The sequence below is a fragment of the Lissotriton vulgaris genome, chromosome 12 (genome assembly GCF_964263255.1).
Source record: "Lissotriton vulgaris chromosome 12, aLisVul1.2, whole genome shotgun sequence".
NCBI classification, from domain to species: Eukaryota; Metazoa; Chordata; class Amphibia; order Caudata; family Salamandridae; genus Lissotriton; species Lissotriton vulgaris.
The window spans coordinates 232,983,828-233,005,988 of NC_141700.1; positions in this window are offsets into that span (position 1 = coordinate 232,983,828).

Below are 22,161 nucleotides of genomic sequence, written 5' to 3' on the forward strand. Positions count from 1 at the left end.
CTGTAAAGTATTCCACTCTATGCCATTCCACTCTAGTCTACACTACCACACTGTACGACACTTCAGTCTACAGCACTCTACAACAGTCCACTTGAGGTTCCGTGACGATTTGAACCCGTGTTTTCAATATTGTCGGAAATACATAATATTGGTATCAGCGAACCGCAAATGATCCATTTAGCATATCCTGGTGTTTTCGCTACGCTACGAGCAAGAGTACTCCTGTTACGAACACATCTCCGATCTACCCATGGCATCCATCTTAGATCATGGCAGCCATTTTGTGTTTCTTGCCCTCACATACGCAATAACCTTTGATTACTTCATTTTGATTAAGGACACGTAGCCTTAGCCGGCGATTCACCTTTCTAGTGACACGTGCACCTTGGAACAGAACACGCTGTAGCCGCATGACTCGACAAAGGCTGCCTCCTCTGCCCGAGGCCAGTCCTGCTATACTGGTTTTTGTGGTCATTGGCCTGATCATGATTAGGTGGCCGAAGCCGGTAGCCTTGCTCATTTACGACCCACAAACATCCCTTATCCTGCTTTTCTATCTTCTGCACCTGGCTCTGCTCCTTTCCTTCTGGGCCGTTATTAAGGGGAGGTAACGAAATTTACGATGAGGCGGTCCGGGTCTTGAATGAAAAGTTGACATGAGATTATGATGGAAAAGTGGGAACCCCTCGTTCGTAATGTTTTGACATCAGATATTGTCGACGATTCCTGTGCAACGCCAAATATTTATTGTTTAGGACACAAAGGTTTGGGAATGTACTAACATGTGAAGAATTTGCCTGAAGGCCAATATTTAGTATATAAGGAGCAACCCTCTTTGTACAAATCGAACAGGCTCCTAGAATCTGCCCGTGAGTAGTTTCTGTGACTTCTGTGTCCCTGCAGTAATAAACCTTTGGTCTTTGACGCCACCATCGAGAAGCCCGTGTTTCTGTTTATTTGTGCACCGAGACAGGTGGAACTCCGGGGTCTTCGGGTGTTGTTCCCTGACACCTCTGGACGGAACCAAAAAGTCCAGAACTCCAATTGGCGCCCAACGTGGGCCAAGTCATTCGGTACCGGTCCAAAAGCCTGAAGAGTTCGAGAAGCTTCGTGTGAAGATTCCTGAGGGAGGCGCCCCACTTCATCGATCCCGGCATATCGCAAAAGTGGCCCGACGTTCTCTTCCACGAGGGTTCCCGTTCAGGACGGCTGCAGTGGTCCGTTGCCTTGACCGTCGCCCTGTCTTGGACCCGAGGTGCAGTCCTTAGTACGGCGAAACGTGACGGGTTTCTCCTTGGTGACGTCTTCAGTGCCTCAGTTAAGTATTTAGTGGTTGCTAGCTGGTTACTTCGTGAGGGTTGTTAAAATCCTTTTTGGTTCTTGGTTTGGTTTGGTTTCGTAAGATTATCACTGGTTGTTGTTCTGGTTACGATAATCTATTTGGTTTAGTTTGGGTATCGATACATTTGTTCGCTTTTGGTAGGCCTAAGTTCTTGGTTCGAGTGCACATCCCTGTTTGTGTTGTTTGTTCTGTGTTCCGGATTACAAAATGGTAAGTCGGAAAAATTGTATGTTGTCGTGTTTTGGTTGCAACAGTGATTCACGATTGGAGGACTCGTGTCTGGTTCCTCCGATTGGGACTCCTCTATATGATCTTTACTGTAAGCATGGTGTAGGTCCTATATCGTATAATGAGGTATGGGTCCGATACACTGAAAAGGATGGTGTCCTTAGTTGGCCACTACATGGTAGTTTTGAACCCGAAATCCTTGACGATTTAGAAGTGAAATTGTTTAAGAAGAAAGCCCGGCCGGCAATGTTTGATTCTTTCCGTTACTGGCGAAAAGAATCTAAACAGAGAGAAATTAAAAGGTTGAAAAAAGAACAGAAAGAGCAAGAGTTAACTTTAGAACAAGCGGCTAAGCAGCTGCAAGATAACGAGTCTGAGAAAGCAATGGAGATAGCTACTAGAGAGCGTAACTTAGCAATAGATAAGTGCTATCCAGCCTTGCCATCGAGTACGACTAAGATAGTAGAGGACCCCGAAAACGATCCTCTGTTGTCTTACTTGTTACGGTCACCACCACCGTATGCACAGGGTGCTACGGCTCCACCTGTACCAAATGTTCAATTGCCGGTTGCTGGACAACCTGGTATTCCTACTCCTGCCCCTCAGAATCAAGCTCCTGTACCTCCTGTGGTTAATGTAAATGTTCCTACGGCACCTCCTCTTCCTGGGTTGCCGACTTCTCTACCTATACCTGTATCGCTTACACCTACTGTTTCACAAGCTATCTTACTCGATACTCCTACTGTCCCGCTATCTGTTCCAACTGCTACTGTGTTCTCCGCATCTGCCAGTATTATGACTCCGCTTTCTGTTCGTTGAAGAATCACTGATTCTGTCTCTAACATTCTGTCTCCTTTCTATAAATCTCTAATTAAGACTCCTACTTCTGACTCTGTACAAAGACGTAGTCAGCTCCCAAGTACTGAGGAACGGGGAATATTAGATTCCACGGCTCTCAGATGGATTTCGAAAAGTAGGAGATATAGTACGAGAGATGTACTAGATACATTCATGCAGTGGAATGAACCAACGCAACGATATGTCTTTGACGAGATGTGCTCTCTTTTACGTGAGGAACTAGAAGAAGATGACTCTGAATTGAATTTAGAAGACTTAATTAAGGTTCAGAAAGAGTTTGCTGCAGGAATGATAGTAGGTCAAAATATAAAAGAAGCGATGGAACTGATTTTAAGTTATAGGAATGATCCATCACTTCGTTCACCGAGAGACTTAGAGAAAAGTAGTGCGAAGCTGAATCGCCAGTATCCAATGAGGGAGGTTCCTCCAATTTGGCGTGAAGCTGTGCAAGCTGATGTAAACCTTGGTATTGCAGCCGCTCCGGCCCAAATCCAAAGAGTGTGGATACACATTCCGTGGAAGCGAGCCGAAGTGTTAGCAGTGAAACAGGCCTTGCCAGACCCGCGTAAGAATCCTGCTGGGTACTATAGGGAATTAGCACAAACAGTTGAGGCCTGTGTAATGAATCTGGCGGACATTGACATGTTATTTGGGAATGTAGTTCCGCAACCAATTTGGGCTAAAATTCGTAAAGAGAATCATCCCGTTGCTCTAGGTGGTGATTGGGCAGCTATCATTGCAGCGGATGGTCAGCAAATAGGTGGTTCCAAACCCGAACCCCTAATTGCTAATCTTCCAGGTAGGATAATCGACTTAATGAAGACTCTGATGCCAGCATTGCGTGTTAATTGGGACAAGTTGTCCGCATGCAGGCAAAAGAAAGACGAAAGTGTCTCCGACTTTTTCACGAGATTCGAAGAGACTTTTGTAGATCACAGTGGTCAGGATATGAGCACAGAAGGAGGACAGAGATTGTTTGTCGATAAATTTGTACACAATTTGCTACCTGAGCTATGCAATAAATTAAAAGATTTCGAGAGTGCGTGGGCTGTCTCTACAACTGCGCAAATACTTGCAACTGCACAGTATTATGAAAACAGGGATAAAGAGGAGAAAGAGAAATCAGATAAGAAAACGAAAGACTTAAAGACTAAAGTTCTTTTGCAACAGGCATATCCACCTCGCATGAATCAGACTAATACGCAACAAGGATCGTATCAAAGGACAGATTATGGTTCTCAGAGACCACAATATCAGTGGAATCAGTGTGCGTATTGTAAGAAAGAGGGTCATTATAAAAATGAGTGTCCAGTCTTAGCGCAAAATAACGCAGCCGCAGCTCAGAGAGGTCGTGGTGGTTTTGTGCAGAATTCTAGAGGTCGAGGACGAGGTGCTATGCCTCCACAGACGAATGATCGCCCTTCCAATCACTTTGATCAACGAAATGGACAGTCTGCCCAACAAAATAGATCTCAACAGTATCATGTTGAAGACTATTGTGAAAATGATGAGGGATTTCAACAAAATGAGTACTAGGACAGCCATGGACAGAGAGAGGGAGTAGTATCAGTTCCAGTAGATCAGAGTGGGCCTTATGTCGCAGTAGCAACATCAGGTGTAGTCGAACTGTTTCTGTTGGATACTGGTGCCGCAAAAAGTTCGATCATGCATGCGAAACTCCCTGGCGCACCTTTGTCCGGCTTAACAAATGTTTCTGTAGGTTTTTCAGGCGCCCCTGTTTACAACCCCGTATCTGGTCCTTTGTCTATTTCTGTTGGACCGTGTCAATTGAAAGCACCCCTGATTTTGACGACAGGTTGTAATGAAAATCTGCTTGGTTTAGACTTGTTAAAACGCCTATATGCGACATTATACTGTTCTCCGGAAGGAGTACAGCTTACGTTGGGTAAAAGAATCACCTCTCCGATGTACTTGTCAATGGATGCACTCCCGCCGGAGCTGCGTTCACTCCCTGATACTCTGTGGGCGACTGGTCCTAATGATGTAGGCCTTTTAGAAATACCACCATATGTAGTCACTTTGAAAGCAAATGTAAAATTTCCACGAATTCCTCAATACAAGATCTCTACTGAAGGTGAACGTGCACTTTTATTGATTGTGCAAGATTTGATTAAGAAAGGTGTGGTTGAAGAAACTAGAGGAAATGTCTGTAACAGTCCTGTATTACCGATTTTGAAACGAACTGATCCTTCAAAGCCTCCAGTATATAGGTTTGTTATCGATCTCAGAGAGGTTAATAAGATTGTGGTTCCGCAGTTTCCTGTGGTTCCAGACATTACTGCCTTGTTAACATTGATTCCTGCAACAGCTACATGGTTTTCAGTCATCGACTTGAAAAATGCCTTTTTCAGCATTCCAATAGCCGAGGAAAGCAGAGATATTTTCGGCTTCTGTCTAGGAGGTCGAAGCTTCAGATTTAAACGCGCTCCACAAGGCTATTGTGAGAGCCCATCCATTTACAGTCAGGCATTAAAAAGTCAGTTAGATTCCTTTGTACTTCCTCCAGGTTCTGCTCTAGTGCAGTATGTAGATGACCTTCTAGTGGCTGCCGATGACAAGGAAACTTGCAAAGCAGCTACAATTTCGTTATTGCATCATTTGTCTAATTTGAATCACAAGGTGTCACCTTCGAAAATGCAATATTGCTGCCAAGAAGTGACCTACCTAGGTCATCTCTTGTCAAAGGAGGGAAGGAAGTTGACCCCAGAGAGAATAAAAGCAATTACGCAGATGAATGTTCCTCACACACAGAGAGAAGTACGTGCCTTTCTAGGTATTACCTCATACTGTAGGCAGTGGATCCCAAATTTTTCTCTTTTAGCAAAACCGTTGGTAGCTTTGACTGGGAAAAATGTTCCGAGTCCAGTGCCATGGTCTGCTGAATGTCAGGAGAGTTTTTCTGAGTTACGAAATGCACTTTGTTCAGCTCCTGTATTGGGTACACCCGATTACAGCAAGCCATTCACGCTCTATGTTCACGAAAGAGAAGGTTGCGCGTTGAGTGTTCTGACACAGATATTTGGTGATAAACAACGCCCTTGTGCGTACTTTTCATCAACATTAGATCCGGTAGCTAGAGCGTTACCTAGTTGTTTGAGAGCTACAGCGGCAGCTGCGGCTTCCATTCGACAATCTGCTGGTTTGGTGATGAATAACATGTTAGTGGTCATGGTTCCTCATGCTGTGGATACACTCATGAACAGAACCAAGACACAACACCTTACCAGTGCGAGATTATCTGGCTACGAGCTGACACTGCTAGCGAGTCATATTCAGATCAAAAGATGCAATGTATTGAATCCAGCAACACTGTTGCCGGCTAATCAAGAGTCGAGTGATTCCGAACCCCATGATTGTTGTTTCAGAGACAAAAGGACGAATTGATTTAAAAGACACCCCATTGTCAGATCCAGATGGCACGTTGTATGTTGATGGGTCATGTTTTAAATTGGAGAATGGTGATGTGACTGCTGCTTATGCAGTAACGACTTTGAGGACGATTGTGGAGACTGCAAGAGTGAGTCAGAATTCTGCCCAAGCTGCAGAGTTAATCGCCCTAACAAGAGCGTGTGTTTTAGCTAAGGGAAAGAGAGTGAATGTGTTCACAGATAGTCAGTACGCATTTGGCGTGGCCCATAGTTTTGGCCGTTTGTGGAAAGAAAGAGGTTTCATTACGTCCCATGGGACTAAGATTCAACATGGTCAGTTAGTTAACGACTTGTTGGAATCTCTAACCTTGCCGACTGAAGTTGCGATTGTGAAATGCAGTGCGCATAAAGCAATCACGGATGATGTTGGTCGTGGGAATGCTTTTGCTGATGAGACTGCTAAACAGACAGCTAGAAATATGATGAGTAGAATGTATGTTGCAACGTCTGCAAGATGGATTTCCGAGTCTGGAATGTGTGAGGATACAGTGGAAAGTGTGAAAGAGATTCAGAAAGAGGCCACTGAGGAGGAAAAACGTGCATGGAAAGAAAGTACGGGCAAGTTGGATTCGAGTGGGTGTTGGATTGACTTGTCGGAACAACAGCGTTGGATGTTGCCTGATGCGTATGTGCTTGCAGTGGTGACAATGGCACATGGAGTAGCGCACATAAGTTCTAAAGGAATCTGTAAAATGTTGGCCCCAGTCTGGAAGAATGATGGGATTAGTAAATGTGCAGAGAGAGTGGTGAAAAATTGTATGGTATGCCTGATGCATAATCCTGGCAAGGGAACTCCTACTCCTGCTGGTCACTTCGCTCCACCCTCTTGCCCCTTTGAAGTGATTCAGTTAGACTTCATTCACATGGATCGGTGCAATAACTTAAAATAGGTCCTGGTGGTAGTTTGTGCTTTCTCCAGATGGATCGAAGCATATCCACTAAAGGACAATACTGCCCTATCAACTGCCAAAATTCTTCTCAAAGATTATTTCCCTAGATACGGAATGCCACGGATTGTATGGTCAGATAACGGAAGTGAGTTTATAGGGAAAGTTATGCAGAGTGTGTGTGCCGGTTTGGGTATTAAGCAAAAATTTCACAGTGCAAACCATCCCCAGTCTGCTGGTTTAGTTGAGGGTTACAATGGCACCCTCAAACTAAAACTTGCTAAAATACAGGCATCCACGGGTTTATCCTGGCCAGACGCACTACCCTTGGCTTTGTTATCCACGAGAGCGACTGTGCATTCTAGAGTAGGGCTTAGTCCATACGAAATTGTCATTGGCCGTCCTGCTAATATTTGGGGAGTGCCAAGGCCAAAGGAATTTTGTTCTCTGGAATATCCAATGTTGATTGATTACCTTTACGACTTGACTGCTAAATTGAGTCTTATTCACCAACAGGTTTTCGATGCATTGCCAAAGCCTCCGGAGAGTCCAGGTCATCAGCTGAAACCAGGTGACCACGTTGTGGTACGAAACTTTGCGAGGACGAAGAACCTTCAGCCCAGATTTGTTGGCCCCTTCCAGGTGTTATTGGCGACGAGAACTGCTGTTCGTGTGGCTGGTCGCAAGCATTGGATTCATGCAACACATGTCAAACGTGTGCCCTTGCCACTTCCTTATGACAACTGGATTAAGAAGGGAATTGGTGCCTCTGAGTTCGAGCAAACACCCAAGTTTATCCCTTTCAGCGATGCCGAATTGATAACTGACACTTCAAACTCTGACTCTCCTCCTGAAACTACTTCTTTGACTCCTGAACACTTGCCCTCTGCATCAGAAGAAACTTTGCCATCTGCGAACTTGAACATTGCAAACTCTACTGACACTACACTGTTCCCTGATCAAACGGTTCCTGCAAAACTAAGATACAACTTACGATCTCGTAATATGGACAAATAAAGCAGGAAACTGCCTATTGTGATATTTGAAATTTGAACTTTTGCCTTCAGCCAGGAAGTTTGCTATTGTTTTTTTTTGTTTTTAAAATTGCCTTGCCGTCTGGGTAGCCGTAGGGTCGTGGCTGTGTGCCTAGTTGAATCTGCGGGGATCAGACACAAGGTCGATCTTTCTGTTGGTTCTGGGAACTCCCAGGGCTGATAGAGGCATTTTCATCTACGTACACATCATCAGTGGTCGCGAGCGGATTGTAGAAGATGGAGCTTCCTGCGCTGCAACGAGAAAATGTGATTTATGTTCGCAGAAACAGACTTTACAGAATCCTTCATAGTAAATGTTTTCTGATGCAATGTGCTATTACATTTTTAATTGTTTTAATAACGTTGGTGGGTGGAATCGTTTTTGGTATAAATTTGATCTTTGTGCCAGTAACTACAGTACCTCCCCTTGATCCTGCTTCCTCTACTGTTTCTTCCATACACTCTTTTCATTCGTTTCCTGAACATGAGCAAGCTCGACGCTCAGAATTTATTAATAACACTTTTGTACAGCTCTTGCACCAACACCAACTGGTAGTTAACACTACAGACTGCTGGGTGTGTGGCTTGATACCCCCACACTATGGATAAAGGCATTCCCTATCTGGTTTTGCCTTTTAGCTATAATGGATCATTTCAGGCCTTTCAAACCATCTTTGCTTATGCCCTTGAAACCTATCCTCCGCGTCCACCACGTTCCACTAAATATAACTCTGCCAACAAAGCTTTAGTCCAGGGAATTATTGACATGATTAAGGACGTCAATAATACTCCATCTTACCCTAGAGACGAATTGCGAGTATATTTGAGTTGGAATTCTTCAGAGTATCGCCTTAGTTTGGGAGAAAGCAAGCGTAAAAGCTCAACTCCAATCTGGGTCGTACCTCACCGAGGTCAGGTCTGTTTGCAAGGAAATGGGAGAAATCCGAGAGCTAAGCTAGGGAGGAGTGAGTGCGTAGAGACTTACGTGTTTCCGTCTAACTCTTCCCCTGCTTTTCTTACTGCTAGGGGTACCTACTTCATCTGTCAAGACAGAGCGTATACATGGTTGCCTGCCGACTTTGCGGGGTCATGCTATATTGCTCGATTGTTGCCTCCAACATACACTGCTTCATCTGACTACCACAAGACCAGAGTAGCAAGAGGTGTTTTCAGCAAGGAAGACACCGCTGGTCAGGAAGCTGGAGACTTCTTCAAAGGTTTCCTTCCGTTCTGGGGGCCTATGGCCAATAGTAGAAACATACGTCAGCTAACACGGGTAGTTGAATCTACTATTATCGAAACTGCTGGTGCCCTTAGCAATTTGACAGCTGAGCTTCAGGCGGATAGACTCATGACTTTGCAGAACCGTATGGTTCTAGACGTAATACTTGCAGATCGAGGTGGGGTATGCAGAATGATCCAATCGAGCTGCTGTGTCTTTATTCCCAATAATGCTCCAACAGTCTATGAGGCGATCTCTAAGCTACACAAGATTTCCGACTCCATACACGTAGACAAGGGAAACTGGTCCTTCATGGAGTGGTTTTGGACTCTGATATCAGCGTGGGGATGGAAGGTTCTGATGGTCATTGGTGTCATCTTAGTATTCCTGTTCTCGTGTTGCCTGATTATCCAGTGTGGTCCTGCTCTGTGTAGTCTTTGTGCTGCAGCTTGTTTTAAAAAACCACCTGCGTTTGGAGAAAAGGCGCGAGAAAGGATGATGATACAACAACATGTCACTGACCTGATGAGCATAGAATTAGACTCTGACATAGACTCTGACATAGACTGAGTAATTGCCTATGTAAGGGCAAAAGGAGGGTCTGAGGTTCCGTGACGATTTGAACCCGTGTTTTCAATATTGTCGGAAATACATAATATTGGTATCAGCGAACCGCAAATGATCCATTTAGCATATCCTGGTGTTTTCGCTACGCTACGAGCAAGAGTACTCCTGTTACGAACACATCTCCGATCTACCCATGGCATCCATCTTAGATCATGGCAGCCATTTTGTGTTTCTTGCCCTCACATACGCAATAACCTTTGATTACTTCATTTCGATTAAGGACACGTAGCCTTAGCCGGCGATTCACCTTTCTAGTGACACGTGCACCTTGGAACAGAACACGCTGTAGCCGCATGACTCGACAAAGGCTGCCTCCTCTGCCCGAGGCCAGTCCTGCTATACTGGTTTTTGTGGTCATTGGCCTGATCATGATTAGGTGGCCGAAGCCGGTAGCCTTGCCCATTTACGACCCACAAACATCCCTTATCCTGCTTTTCTATCTTCTGCACCTGGCTCTGCTCCTTTCCTTCTGGGCCTTTATTAAGGGGAGGTAACGAAATTTACGATGAGGCGGTCCGGGTCTTGAATGAAAAGTTGACATGAGATTATGATGGAAAAGTGGGAACCCCTCGTTCGTAATGTTTTGACATCAGATATTGTCGACGATTCCTGTGCAACGCCAAATATTTATTGTTTAGGACACAAAGGTTTGGGAATGTACTAACATGTGAAGAATTTGCCTGAAGGCCAATATTTAGTATATAAGGAGCAACCCTCTTTGTACAAATCGAACAGGCTCCTAGAATCTGCCCGTGAGTAGTTTCTGTGACTTCTGTGTCCCTGCAGTAATAAACCTTTGGTCTTTGACGCCACCATCGAGAAGCCCGTGTTTCTGTTTATTTGTGCACCGAGACAGGTGGAACTCCGGGGTCTTCGGGTGTTGTTCCCTGACACCTCTGGACGGAACCAAAAAGTCCAGAACTCCACACTGTATGACACTCCCCTCCGTTCTACTCTAGGCAACTACACTGCATGACTGGCAACTCTATGGCGCAACACTCCACTCTAATGTACGGCATGCCAATCCACTCTTCTCTACGGCATGACACTCTATGCCACTCCATCTAAACCTCTATGTTACACGCCATTCTACATGGCTCCACTGTTCACCACTCCACTATACGATATTGCACTCTATGCCACTCCACTCTACCCCATTCCACTGTATGCCACTCCACTCTATAACACTCTACTCCTCGGCATGCTACTCCACTCTACAACAACCCACTCTAGGACACTCCTTTGTACGACAGACCACTGTATAACACTCTCCACCAACCCACTCTATGCCACAGTGGTACCAGAGATGAAGGAGGTGAAAATCTCCCTGCAGTCTAGTCCAAGTCCAAGCATGGAGCATAAGGAAGCAGCTATGCTTAGTGCAGCAGGTACAGTGGCACTGGGCATGGTGAAGAGCCAACAAAAGCTTGATCTTGACATAGGAATTAGGGCACTGCTACTGTATCCTATTGTACAGTGATTCATGTGTGATGCGAAGCACATTTTTGGACAAGTAGCATGCTAAACCATGAGGGAGTGTGGGGCTGGCAGAGGATGTATTTATTACCATTCTATGTGTGAAGTGTTTTGATTTCATTGGTGAGTGACCAGAGAGGTGTTCTTTCCTTGTCTTGGGGCATAGTGCGTTTGAACGGAGCAGGATGCTTGAGAGATCGGCACGCAAATTATAATATAGTTAGAACTAAAATAAATAGGCAGCACTTGTCTAGTTAGGTGGAGTGGTGTGTCCAAATACACTATAGGGATACCCAGAGAAACCCTAGTAATCCTTTTGGCAACGGCTGCAAGGCAGAGATCCTGTCAAGTGTGTAAAATGATAGCTTGTACACAATTTGCTTAGTTTTTTTTATTATGCAAATGTTCAGGAAAACTATGTGAAATCATATAAAATTACACAAATACAAAATACATTATTTAGTGCTTTATTTGAGCACAAAATGAGTTTTGCAATTTTGTAGTAAAAACATACCTCGTAAAAACATAAGTGGCATAAAGAAAAGGCTCTCATGTTCTGGACATTTGTATGAGTCCCATGCATTTGTGATACATTTTTGCCACAAATGCTACATAGTTATGTGAGGTGGCACTGGATTTTTTATATCAAATCAAAAATCTCTATTCGATTCAACGAATCAACAAATCTTTGTACATATTGTAATTTACATTCATCTAAATATAAACATAAAAACGTCTTTTATTTACAAGGGTCTAAAATGCAAGACATATATACTGTTTACATTTTCTCCTTTTAGTCTTGAACCTTATTGCACATTTAATTAGAGCTCTTGCCAATGCAGTACAAAGATAACTATTCAATTAGCGCGAGCGTAAACATTTGGGCTCCACTACTGCTGGAATTGTTTGATGATTCAATCTAAAACCATTCAAAAGTTATAAATACATACAAAATTCTAAAAATACATTAAGCCTATTACTATATCTTATATGACTGACAGCTAACAAAACACCAAATACAATAAATTGGTCACCGTCAGATTTTAACCCCTTCCAAGCTCAGCGTGTCAGGAACACAGCTCCACTGTGCCTCAAGACGAGCTGAGCTCGTCATGAGCATGGGGGGTGTCAAAATTCTAAGCAACTCTAAGTAACTCCTGATGTTCAAACTTCAGCACAGGGACTTAATCCACTTACGTCTGGGGGTAGCATACTGCGCAAAAGAATAGAGCATGCGCAATATCCTCATTAGCACCTAATGTGCACAGTGAGCATTTGGGACCACTAGCGATCAGTTGAGTTGTTACCCATTTAGCTGTAAAAGGGTTGACTTGTAATATCTCATACCTGAATTTCCTATAGAGATACTTTGCAAGTTGTGGTTCAATCTCATCTAAAAAGGGCTCAAAACTCGGAGTGAGTTTGAAAGACAAAATTGAGTAGTCAGTCTACCCAACTCAGGATTTAAATTGACTTTGTGCGTTATGAATTCTCAGTATATAGATTTGATCTCTCTCTTTGAATCAGGGGGCATCAAGCTCAGGGTTGCCCAGTAGCATCTTAAAACTAAGTTGGTGAGCCATTTACGGATGTGGGCCAACCAGGGGAGAGTGACTAATACATCCAAATGCAGTAGCTCCCTCAAGGTCTGCCTGTGAGTTTCTAATTCCTCAGTTGTCCAAATTCTGATCCAATAGGCCAAAGGCTTCTATACAGCAAGATATCCTATTCTTTTTATAACAATATCATGTGTAAGAGAGATCATCGGGCTATTTTTGGGCAAACGTGTAAGCATTCTCATGATTTTGTTTTCCCCAATGATGAGCGGCTGAAGATTTTCTCCTTCCCATAGCTCAGATCCATAAAGTGTAGCTGATTGATCTCTAGCTTTATAAACTTCTAATGCTGGAGTAATGGCCTTTGATGATGTGGCGTGCTGTTTCTTCACTACGGGAATAGAGCTCTGCATTAGGATTGTATTTGACTTATTTATGTAATTTTTAAAACAAATGTAGCATTAAATTCTAGAAATTACATGACTCAAGCAGCTGTATTTAAATTTCAACCGGGTCTCACTATTATGCCAAATGGTAATGATGGGAGTTGGTGCTATGAGAAGTAGCCATCTACTCTCTTTTGAAAGGCAGAGATACTGCCTACTAATGTACAATTATATGTCATTGATGATAGATAAGAACACCATGAGATGTGAAAAAACAGTGTGAATGCATTATTGGGTGGCAAGAGAATTTTTAAGGTTTAGGGTTGGTGTGGGTTTTTAGGTAGCAAGGGAAATGTTATTGCTTAGGGTGGGTATGGGTTTTTCGGTGAAAAGGAATTTGTAGGGTTTAGGGTGGTTATGGGTTTTTGGTTGTGAGGTTTAGGGTGAGTATATGTTATTGGGTGGCAATGGAATCTCTGGGGATTAGGGTGGGTATGGGCTTTTTGTGGTGAGGTATTTTTTAGTTTTTAGGGTAAGTATAGTTTTTTAGGTGATGAGGGCTTTTTTAAGGCTTAGAGTGGGTATTGCTTTTTGGGCGGCACAGGAATTTGTAGGGTTTAGGGTGAGGATGGGTTTTTGGGTGGTAAGGGATTTTCTATGTTGTAGGTTGGGTATGGGTTTTCAGATGATATGGGCTTTTTTAGGTTTTAGGGTGCATATGGGTTTTTGGGTGGCAAGGGACTTTCTAGGGTTTATGGTGGGTATGGGTTTTTGGGTAGTAAGGTATTTTTTAGGGTTTAGGGTGAGTATAGGGTTTTAGGTGATAAGGGCTTTTTTAGGGTTTATGGTGGGTATTCATTTTTGTGTGGAGAGGGAATTTTTAGCATTTAGGGCCGGTATGAGTTTTTGGGTGGCAAGAGAATATTTCAGGTTCAGAGTGGGGGTAGGTTTTAAGGGGGCAAGGGAAACTTTTTCGTTTAGGTTGGGTATGGGTTTTTCAATGATAAGAACTTTTTAGGGTTTAGGGTGGTTATGGGTTTTTGGGTTGTGAGGTTTGTTTTAGGATTTATGAGAATCAGGTGGGCTGTCACAAGCCCATGGGGCTACTTAAAATGAAAGGTGGTCCCTATCACTCCCCTCCAATGTGGCTGTATACTCTCCCTTGCTGTGACCCAAGTGTCAATGCGGAGGTAAGTCACTGCAGTGGGATTGCAGCTCCTGTTTTGGCACAGGTCCTTCTCCCGGCAGGTCGTTTGCCTAATAAGTTTCTCTCAGCCCGATTCCCTGCATGGGTTTAGGTTGGCCAAAGGGGACAAGCGTAGCAGGCACCACATGGATGTTTGCATCCAAGAAAAGGTTGCCCCATAGTCGGCTCACGTAGACTGCAGTTTCAGTCCTAGCCACGTGTGGTGCCCAGTACATCTCCTCCACTCTAAGGTGCCCGTTACACTGTTACGGGCCACCACCTGGAAGTAAAAGCAGCAATGTGCCACACCCCAGCCACTCACCTGTCTTCTCTCCCTCACACGCTCCAGGAGTCAATGCAGAGATGGGTTTGCCACTGTGGGTTCACAGCTCCAGGTGGTGTTTGCCTCTGGCAGGCACATCTACAGGTAGGTTGTATGCACACCCAGGCCGTCGATTGCAGAAATTGTCTCTCTCATCCAGAGCGCCCTGGATGGGCTCGGGTGGGCCAAAGGGAGTGATTACAGGACCACTGCACGGGTGCCTGCAACTGAAAATAGGTCACCCAAGGGTTGGATTCAGCAGGATTCTAGAAGCTGGCATGTAGCTCGCTTAAAATACAGCTACCATCTTAGGCTGCTTGGCCACGCCCCCAGTAATTTCTTACTTGATCTCTTTACAATGTAGTGGAGGTGAGTGATCTGTCAATGGTAGGCGAGCCCTTCGGGAGCCAGGATGGTATTTATCAGTTAAGGTAGAAACTGTATTGTTCAGAAAGAGCCAAACCAGATTTCTTAGGTAAAGGGCAGAGTGAGCACTTATGGTAGCAGCATACTTGTACACTGCCAAATCACTATTATTCACTGTTACTGCAGTTTGATCCATTACTCACAAAAACAATATTTTACTCACACATATGTTCTGCTTTTAGGTGATGAGTACAAGGTGCTAAGGATGTGAAATGCCGAAATATGAGCAAATATAGTATGCTGTTTCTTGTACATATGTTTATTATTTGCTTGCGGTGTGCAGCCTTTCATGACTTTCATCTTCAAGACTCATGACAGTCTATATTTGTTTACAGCGGTCTTGGTAATGCTGATCTTTTTTATTATATTTTCAGGATCCATATAATCTGCTTGAAGAAGTAACACCCCTAGAATACAGGGATGACTTCCACATCCCCAACTTTGCACCTGAGAGAAAGGCTAGTTTTCTTTAAAATACCATACCATCATGTTCATGTGCCTTCTCTCTAAAATTCTGTTTCTTCCATACTATCTTCATAAACAAAGTACATCCACATGATATCACACAAATAACTGCTCATGGAAACTATACTTCATTCTCAGAAACAAAAGGAATTCTTTACGTTATTAACAAGGAGTGAATGGTGTAGCAACTCAATCTGTCTCTCATCCACTGGTCCCCCCAGAGAGCTAGAGCTGTTTTGGTTAACTTCAAAGCTGGCTTTAGTGCAAATTGTAAATGTACAGAGGTGGAATTTATCTCCTGAAGGAAAAAGAGAGAATCACCCTTCTGACTACTAGACTAACCTCTTCTGTGATACAAAACACACTGGGGTTGATCCAATTTGTGGCCGAGCAAGGATCTATGGGCCTAAAAATTCCTTTCACCCTAGGAGCAATTTAGCTTTTTCTATCCTCATTTCTAGACTAGACAAAGTATTTGGCTGGCCTTGGCTTTAACCAATGGAGAAAAAACTCCTATTCCTTGGGGTCAACCAGTTACTGGCAGTGCCCACAGTTTGCCTTTTTTTAGAAAAATAAGTCAACTGTTATACATGTTGTCATGTCTAAATAGCCTTCTTGTTTCCATTCTCTCTATCTACCAGCTCGAGGACATGATCAAAATGATGAAAAGCACTCTCAGATTGTGCGAGTTCATACTTTCTAAGTTGGGTGAGGTAAGATTTTGATGCTTTTTTTATGTCAATGTGAGTGAGAGTGAGAGTACTATCAGACTGAAAGGATCACACAACAAACCATTACTTATCGAGGGGAGTCACTAGAATGTAATACAAATGTAGGGTGTGTTTGTAGAGAGCTGCTTGTCACCCGTGAGGGTCTCCAGGCACTTCTTTCATTCAATAATGGGTTTACTATACTTGCCAAACAATCCACTCTATGCTACATAGTTTACAATTTTTTTACAAATAAATGTATTACTAGTTTAGAAGAATCAAAAAATACACATGGTGTTGCGCTGTGGCAAACGTTAACTACTCACCTGAATTTATCACCCATGTGTTATACTGGTACTAGAAAGGCAAAACATTTAGCAAGAACAGCATTAATATTGGATAAAACAGCAAAATAGTATTGTCCCAGAATGTACTACATTATGCTGCATAATTTTGTGGTCCAAAATTTGGCCTTCCAAATGCGTCTCATGAATAACAATATTGTGGGACACTAATATCATTGATAAAAAAAATGGCGAGACAAAATATCAAAAGGTAAGTATGTATAGATTTACTGTACCTAATTCAACATATGTGTACCAAAATACACCTACATATATCTTTATTTATTTGGAGTTAAGAATGGCAAATGTATAAGTCAATTTGTGCATTTACCCGTAGATATTTTGTCCACAGTATTACTGTGCCACGATATTCTTGTACTAGAGATTCAAGAGTACAATCGGCCCTTCTCAGTCTCATACTTCCTGACCCACTTCTAATATAAGGCGTTTGGTTACTGTTTTAAATTACATTACAGTTATGAGTGTTGAAAAGGAACGAAATACATAGGTTTTCACGAGCCTAGGGAAATCTGTAACCAACAATGGACCTGGCCGCTCGCTCATAGTAGTGTTTGATCTGTTGGGCACCTTCGGAACCTACTCGGGCCTGGTTATCAACTGGTCCAAGTCCTCACTGTACGCATTGTGTGGGGACACTCCGCACCTTCCCCGTGGCTGCTCAATACAGATTGCCCAACAGGGCTTTAGGTACTTGGGTATTTACGTTTCGCGGGATCCCCGAGCACGGTACTCGCACAACCTGCTTCCGCCTCTGGCGAGGTTGCGTCGACATGTGGAGGGCTGGAAAAAACTGCCGATTTCCTTAATGGGCAGGGCGGCGCTGTTCAAAATGATGGCGTTACCACGGTTCCTCTATGCACTGCAAAACACCCAGGATCCTGTGCCCGCTAAATATTTTGGGGAGGTCGAGTCCTTGCAGCGAGCCTTATTGTGGGACGGTAGACCGCGGATCTCCCTGGCAAAACTGACCATACCGTGCTATGACGGAGGCATTGCCCTACCTGACATACGGCGTTATTACTGGGCATCCCAGCTCGCGGCTATCAATCATGGCCTATACGGCCCGGCAGTCAGCCCAGGCTACGCCATGGACCGGTGGCTCGTGAACGATGGGAACTACTACAGGGCGCTATATTCCAAGTCTCTGGATCGGAAGTTGACAGGCCCTACTAAGACGGCGGTGCATTTGTGGCGGGCGGTCACCAAAACTCTGGGCTGGCAGGGTAGGATTTCCATGGCCACTCCACTGTATGATTCTGACCTGTTGGGTAAACTGTGGCACACCAAGGGCTTTGATAGGTGGGACACCATTGGTATATCGAAGGTGGGAGATGTGATGGCTGGGGGAGGGATCAAGTCTTTTGATGCGCTGCAGTCTGAGTTCCAACTGGGGGTGACGGAATATTTCAGGTATGCACAGCTTAGGCATGCTCTCTCTTCCCGTATAACGGCGGGAGAGACGGTGCCCGAATCGTCACCCCTGGAGGACAGAGTGCTGGACGGCCATATGCCGGACAGCGCCATCTCCCTAACCTACAAGAAGCTCATTAACACACGGGCTGACCTGCTGCGACGGTTGAGAGAGCTCTGGGTGAATGATGGCATAGAGGTGGATGATGAGGAGTGGCAGTCGGCGGTCTCTTCCCCTAGGGAGGTGGCCATCTCGGCGAGACTCCGCCTTGTCCAGCTGAAGATACTACACAGAGTTTATGTTACGGGCCCCAGACTCATACACATGGGGCTCTCGTTGGATGGTATTTGCCGGAGAGGATGTGGGATGATTGCGACCTTCATGCACATTATCTGGGAATGTCCTGCAGTGGCTCGATTCTGGGTGCGTGTGCACGAGGTGATGAAGGAAGTGACTGGTGTGGCTTTACCCGCAGAGGCCCGGCGCTGCTTACTCAACATTTGGGGCCCGAATGACTACAACGTGGCCCAGACCCGCTGGGTCACTCTGGGCAACATGATAGCCAAGAGAGACATAGCTCAGAGATGGGGTGCGCCAGTTCCTCCCACGATTGGTCTGTGGGAGACCAACATGGACTGGTGCATGCTGCGCGAGAAAACAGTATATGTAGCCAGGGGCAAACCGAAAATGTGGAGGTCTGTGTGGGGTGCTTGGAACTCGTATCGAGGTGACATTTGTACGCCCCCTGTGGAAGTGGAACTTGATGTCCATCTGTCTCCGTAGCGTCCCTTTCCCGTGGTTCCATGACTGTTATCCTGTTGTGTTACTCCCCACATGACCCGATGTCGATACCTGCATTGCAAGCTGCGTAGGGTGTGCGGCCCCCGATCTGCCCCAGTGATGTAAGCCCAACGTATGTGATGTGTCCTCAGCCTAATTTCCTTTTCTCCCTTTCTCCTTCTTCTCTCGTTCTTTCTTTCTTCCTTACTCTATTTCTTGCAGCTTTTGTTGTTTTATGGTTTATTTATTCTAATGTTCTCATATAATTGAAATTAAACCTGACTGCTCCTGTCTACCGTTTGGTGCACGAATAGAAATGCTACCTCAATGCTGCCTGGCCTCCGGGATGTATGGCTGAATAGCGGTGTACCTTTTCTACAAATAAAGGTTTTCCAAAAAAAAACAATGGACCTGGCGAGACTTAGCGATCACATCCCATTGGTGCTGGAGGAGGAGAGATTTCGGGGAAGGGTTGTCCAAAGCACTCGTCATCATAAAAGAAACACCTCTATTTTGGGGAAGATTGGGTCCAAAATCTTTTAGAAGAGAACTACTTTATCAATTCAGAGATTCATCATGTGAGAATAGAGCCACCAAGATCTTGGCTGTAATCCCCCAATGGATGCTTTGTGATTGCCACAGAAGAGCAAAATAATTCTGCAAATGTAGTTCAGATGCAAAGGGAGGGGGCCCATGAGTAAGCATTGTTATCTGCCCCCTTGAGTCCGCCCACCACCGTTGTGGAAACATGGACTGACCGACCTCAGGTTGGCAGTCCTGACCGCCAAATTACGATACAACTACACATGGTGCGATCACATACTTACATTTCCCTATGGGAGCATGTGTTGTGGCTATAAATCAGCTATAGTACAAGCTCCCATAGGGAAATGGGAGGCTGTGTTCCTCCCTGCATCATGTGGCAGGCACCTCAAGGTACCTGCCACACAATGCTGGGATCAACGGGCCCCCTAGGACCCCGACCAGAGGCCACAAACAGAAGGATCCCTGCTAGAGGCCCCCAAACACACTTTTCAACAGGCTTTCCGGCATGGAAAGTCTGCTCCGGAAAACGTACATCATAATTAGGTCTCCCGGTTTTATGGTATTTTTTTTTTAACATTTCCGTCTGTATTTGTCCATATTTATTTTTTGGCCAACTTATTGGTATTTATCCATATTTATTTTGTGTTGTGTAAATAGATGAGGTGATAACTTGTATATTTCTGCCTTCATTTAACGGATAAATGTGGACTCATACTTAGATGCCTGTCAGGGTTTAGCACATTACACAGTAAAAAATATAAACATAGTAAACCCACATTAAAGAAATAGTGTAATAACACATACATGTTGAGATATGCAGTAATGTATGGACATATCATTGAGTTTTGTAGCTCTCTTTGCTTTCATTATGTACAGCTACTGGCCTGATAGTGAGTAATCTCAGCATGATGAATCATTCAGAAGAAGCGGAATTATCTGTATTTTTCCACTTTCAAAAATAAATACAGGCGGGAGAGACAGTGTTTTCTGTTTGTAGTTATCTGTAAAAGACAAAGAGGAAAACAGGGAACCCTAATCATAATATGGACGGTATAAAAAGGCATCCATATGGATTAAGAGCCAGCCTCCAACAGGCAGACGGGCTCTTTGAGTCTGTTGGAAGCCAGCTGGAGTGACTGGCCAGTTTCACTTCCGACAGCTAAAAATTGTAATTAGGCTGGCAGAAGTGAAACCAACCACCTTGGTCAGAAAGCCTCTATTTCGACTGAGATCGTAATCGACCCCTAAAACTGACATTTATCAGGCCTGTTTCACATTGTTAAAAATAATCTGTATGATTCCAAAACACTGAATGCCTTTTTATGGACTACAAAGATCCTTTGATTTCTGTGGAGTAACTCATGTGTAGGAGAGGGTGTGACACTGGAGAAGACAATATTGTATGGCAGCACATTTTTATAAACTGCCTTACCTCTTGTCGTGTTTGATGGGTCACAATATCTTCAGTGCTGACTCCGCCTTCACCATGGTTAAAGTTATTCCAATTCTTTGCAAGCCAAAGTTGGAAACAGAGCAAAATATATTTTATGATCTCCTGGTGGCTCCATTGCTTGCTGGACTGTGAGGATGGGCAATTGTCTACTTGACCTATCTAACCTTGCACTTTACAACTTTCAGGTTTCAGCCTACTTACCATTTCTTTGGCCTTTAATTCTGACCACTGTGACTGATATCACTGACAAAATGTATTGAGGATCCCTAACCATCTCCCTTTCTGATAAACATTCAGTGCTAAAACACAATATCCCACCAGAGGACATCCAGAGAACCATTAGAAATCGTCGAACAGTAAAGCTTCACTAGCCATAGAGAAACATGAAGATTTTACTTTTGTGATTTGGCGAAGGATGACAACCGGATCTCAGGAGTATGGCTGAGGATCACTTCGAATGACAACAAAGTACTACTTCCCCTGGTCTGGTGCTCCTACATCAAATAATTCACCGATATCATCCATGACACATTGGTTCATAACAACTTGAGAAATATTAAGCAGTTGTTCAATAGTCATTGTACAGCCATGGCGAATTTTAAGTTGGTCACTTTTTGTAATGTAAAATTACTGTTTAACATGTTTGCATTGCTCTTGTGCAGACTCGAATTAAATCACTCTTGTCTTTAATGATAACTCTCATATATTCTTGGCTACATGACTGGCGTAATCCTTCAAGATAGAGTTTCAAAACTAAGTAGGTGTGGGGCATGTTGCATCACAATGCATCACTCTTGAAAAATCACTCACAGCAAGGTTGTTCTGTGCAGAATTTAGGATTTGGATGGAACATGCTTCTTCAATCACATTCAAAAGTTTGAAACACAGAGACCCACTGGTCTTTGTCTATTAATTCGCTTAGCTCAGATCTGTCCAGGGGAAGCAATATGAAAAAAACTATTTTGTTCATTAGACTAATTTGGAAACCTGGGCGGTAAACTCTGCTACCCTTGAGGAGTTTGTGGACTTTTTCTAACTCTGCACTCCACATGAGCCGTAGAGCTTCTAAAAACTCAGCATAGTGGCGTGCAGCAGACTCTTTCATCTCTCACGGCTCGCCAATATTGAGTTAGCAAGCACGAGCTAGGAAAATCCAATGCTAGACTATCTCCTGGCGAGGTTTCTCCTCGCGAGCGGTCGCAGTAGGTCATTACTGCTCATGTTGAGAAACCTGCCACTTGCGTTGAGGAAGCTGCCCCTCGAGTAGAATATCCCAAGTGGCAGAAGGACGCTGCACCCTCTTGAGCTAAAAATCAGCAATGCAACTTACCTCACTCCATTGTTTGCAGAACTCCATGGAGAGTGTGGAGTTTTTTGGTCACTACCAAACTCAGGCCAGGCCTACTACTTTGTCCCTTGTTTATAAAAACGC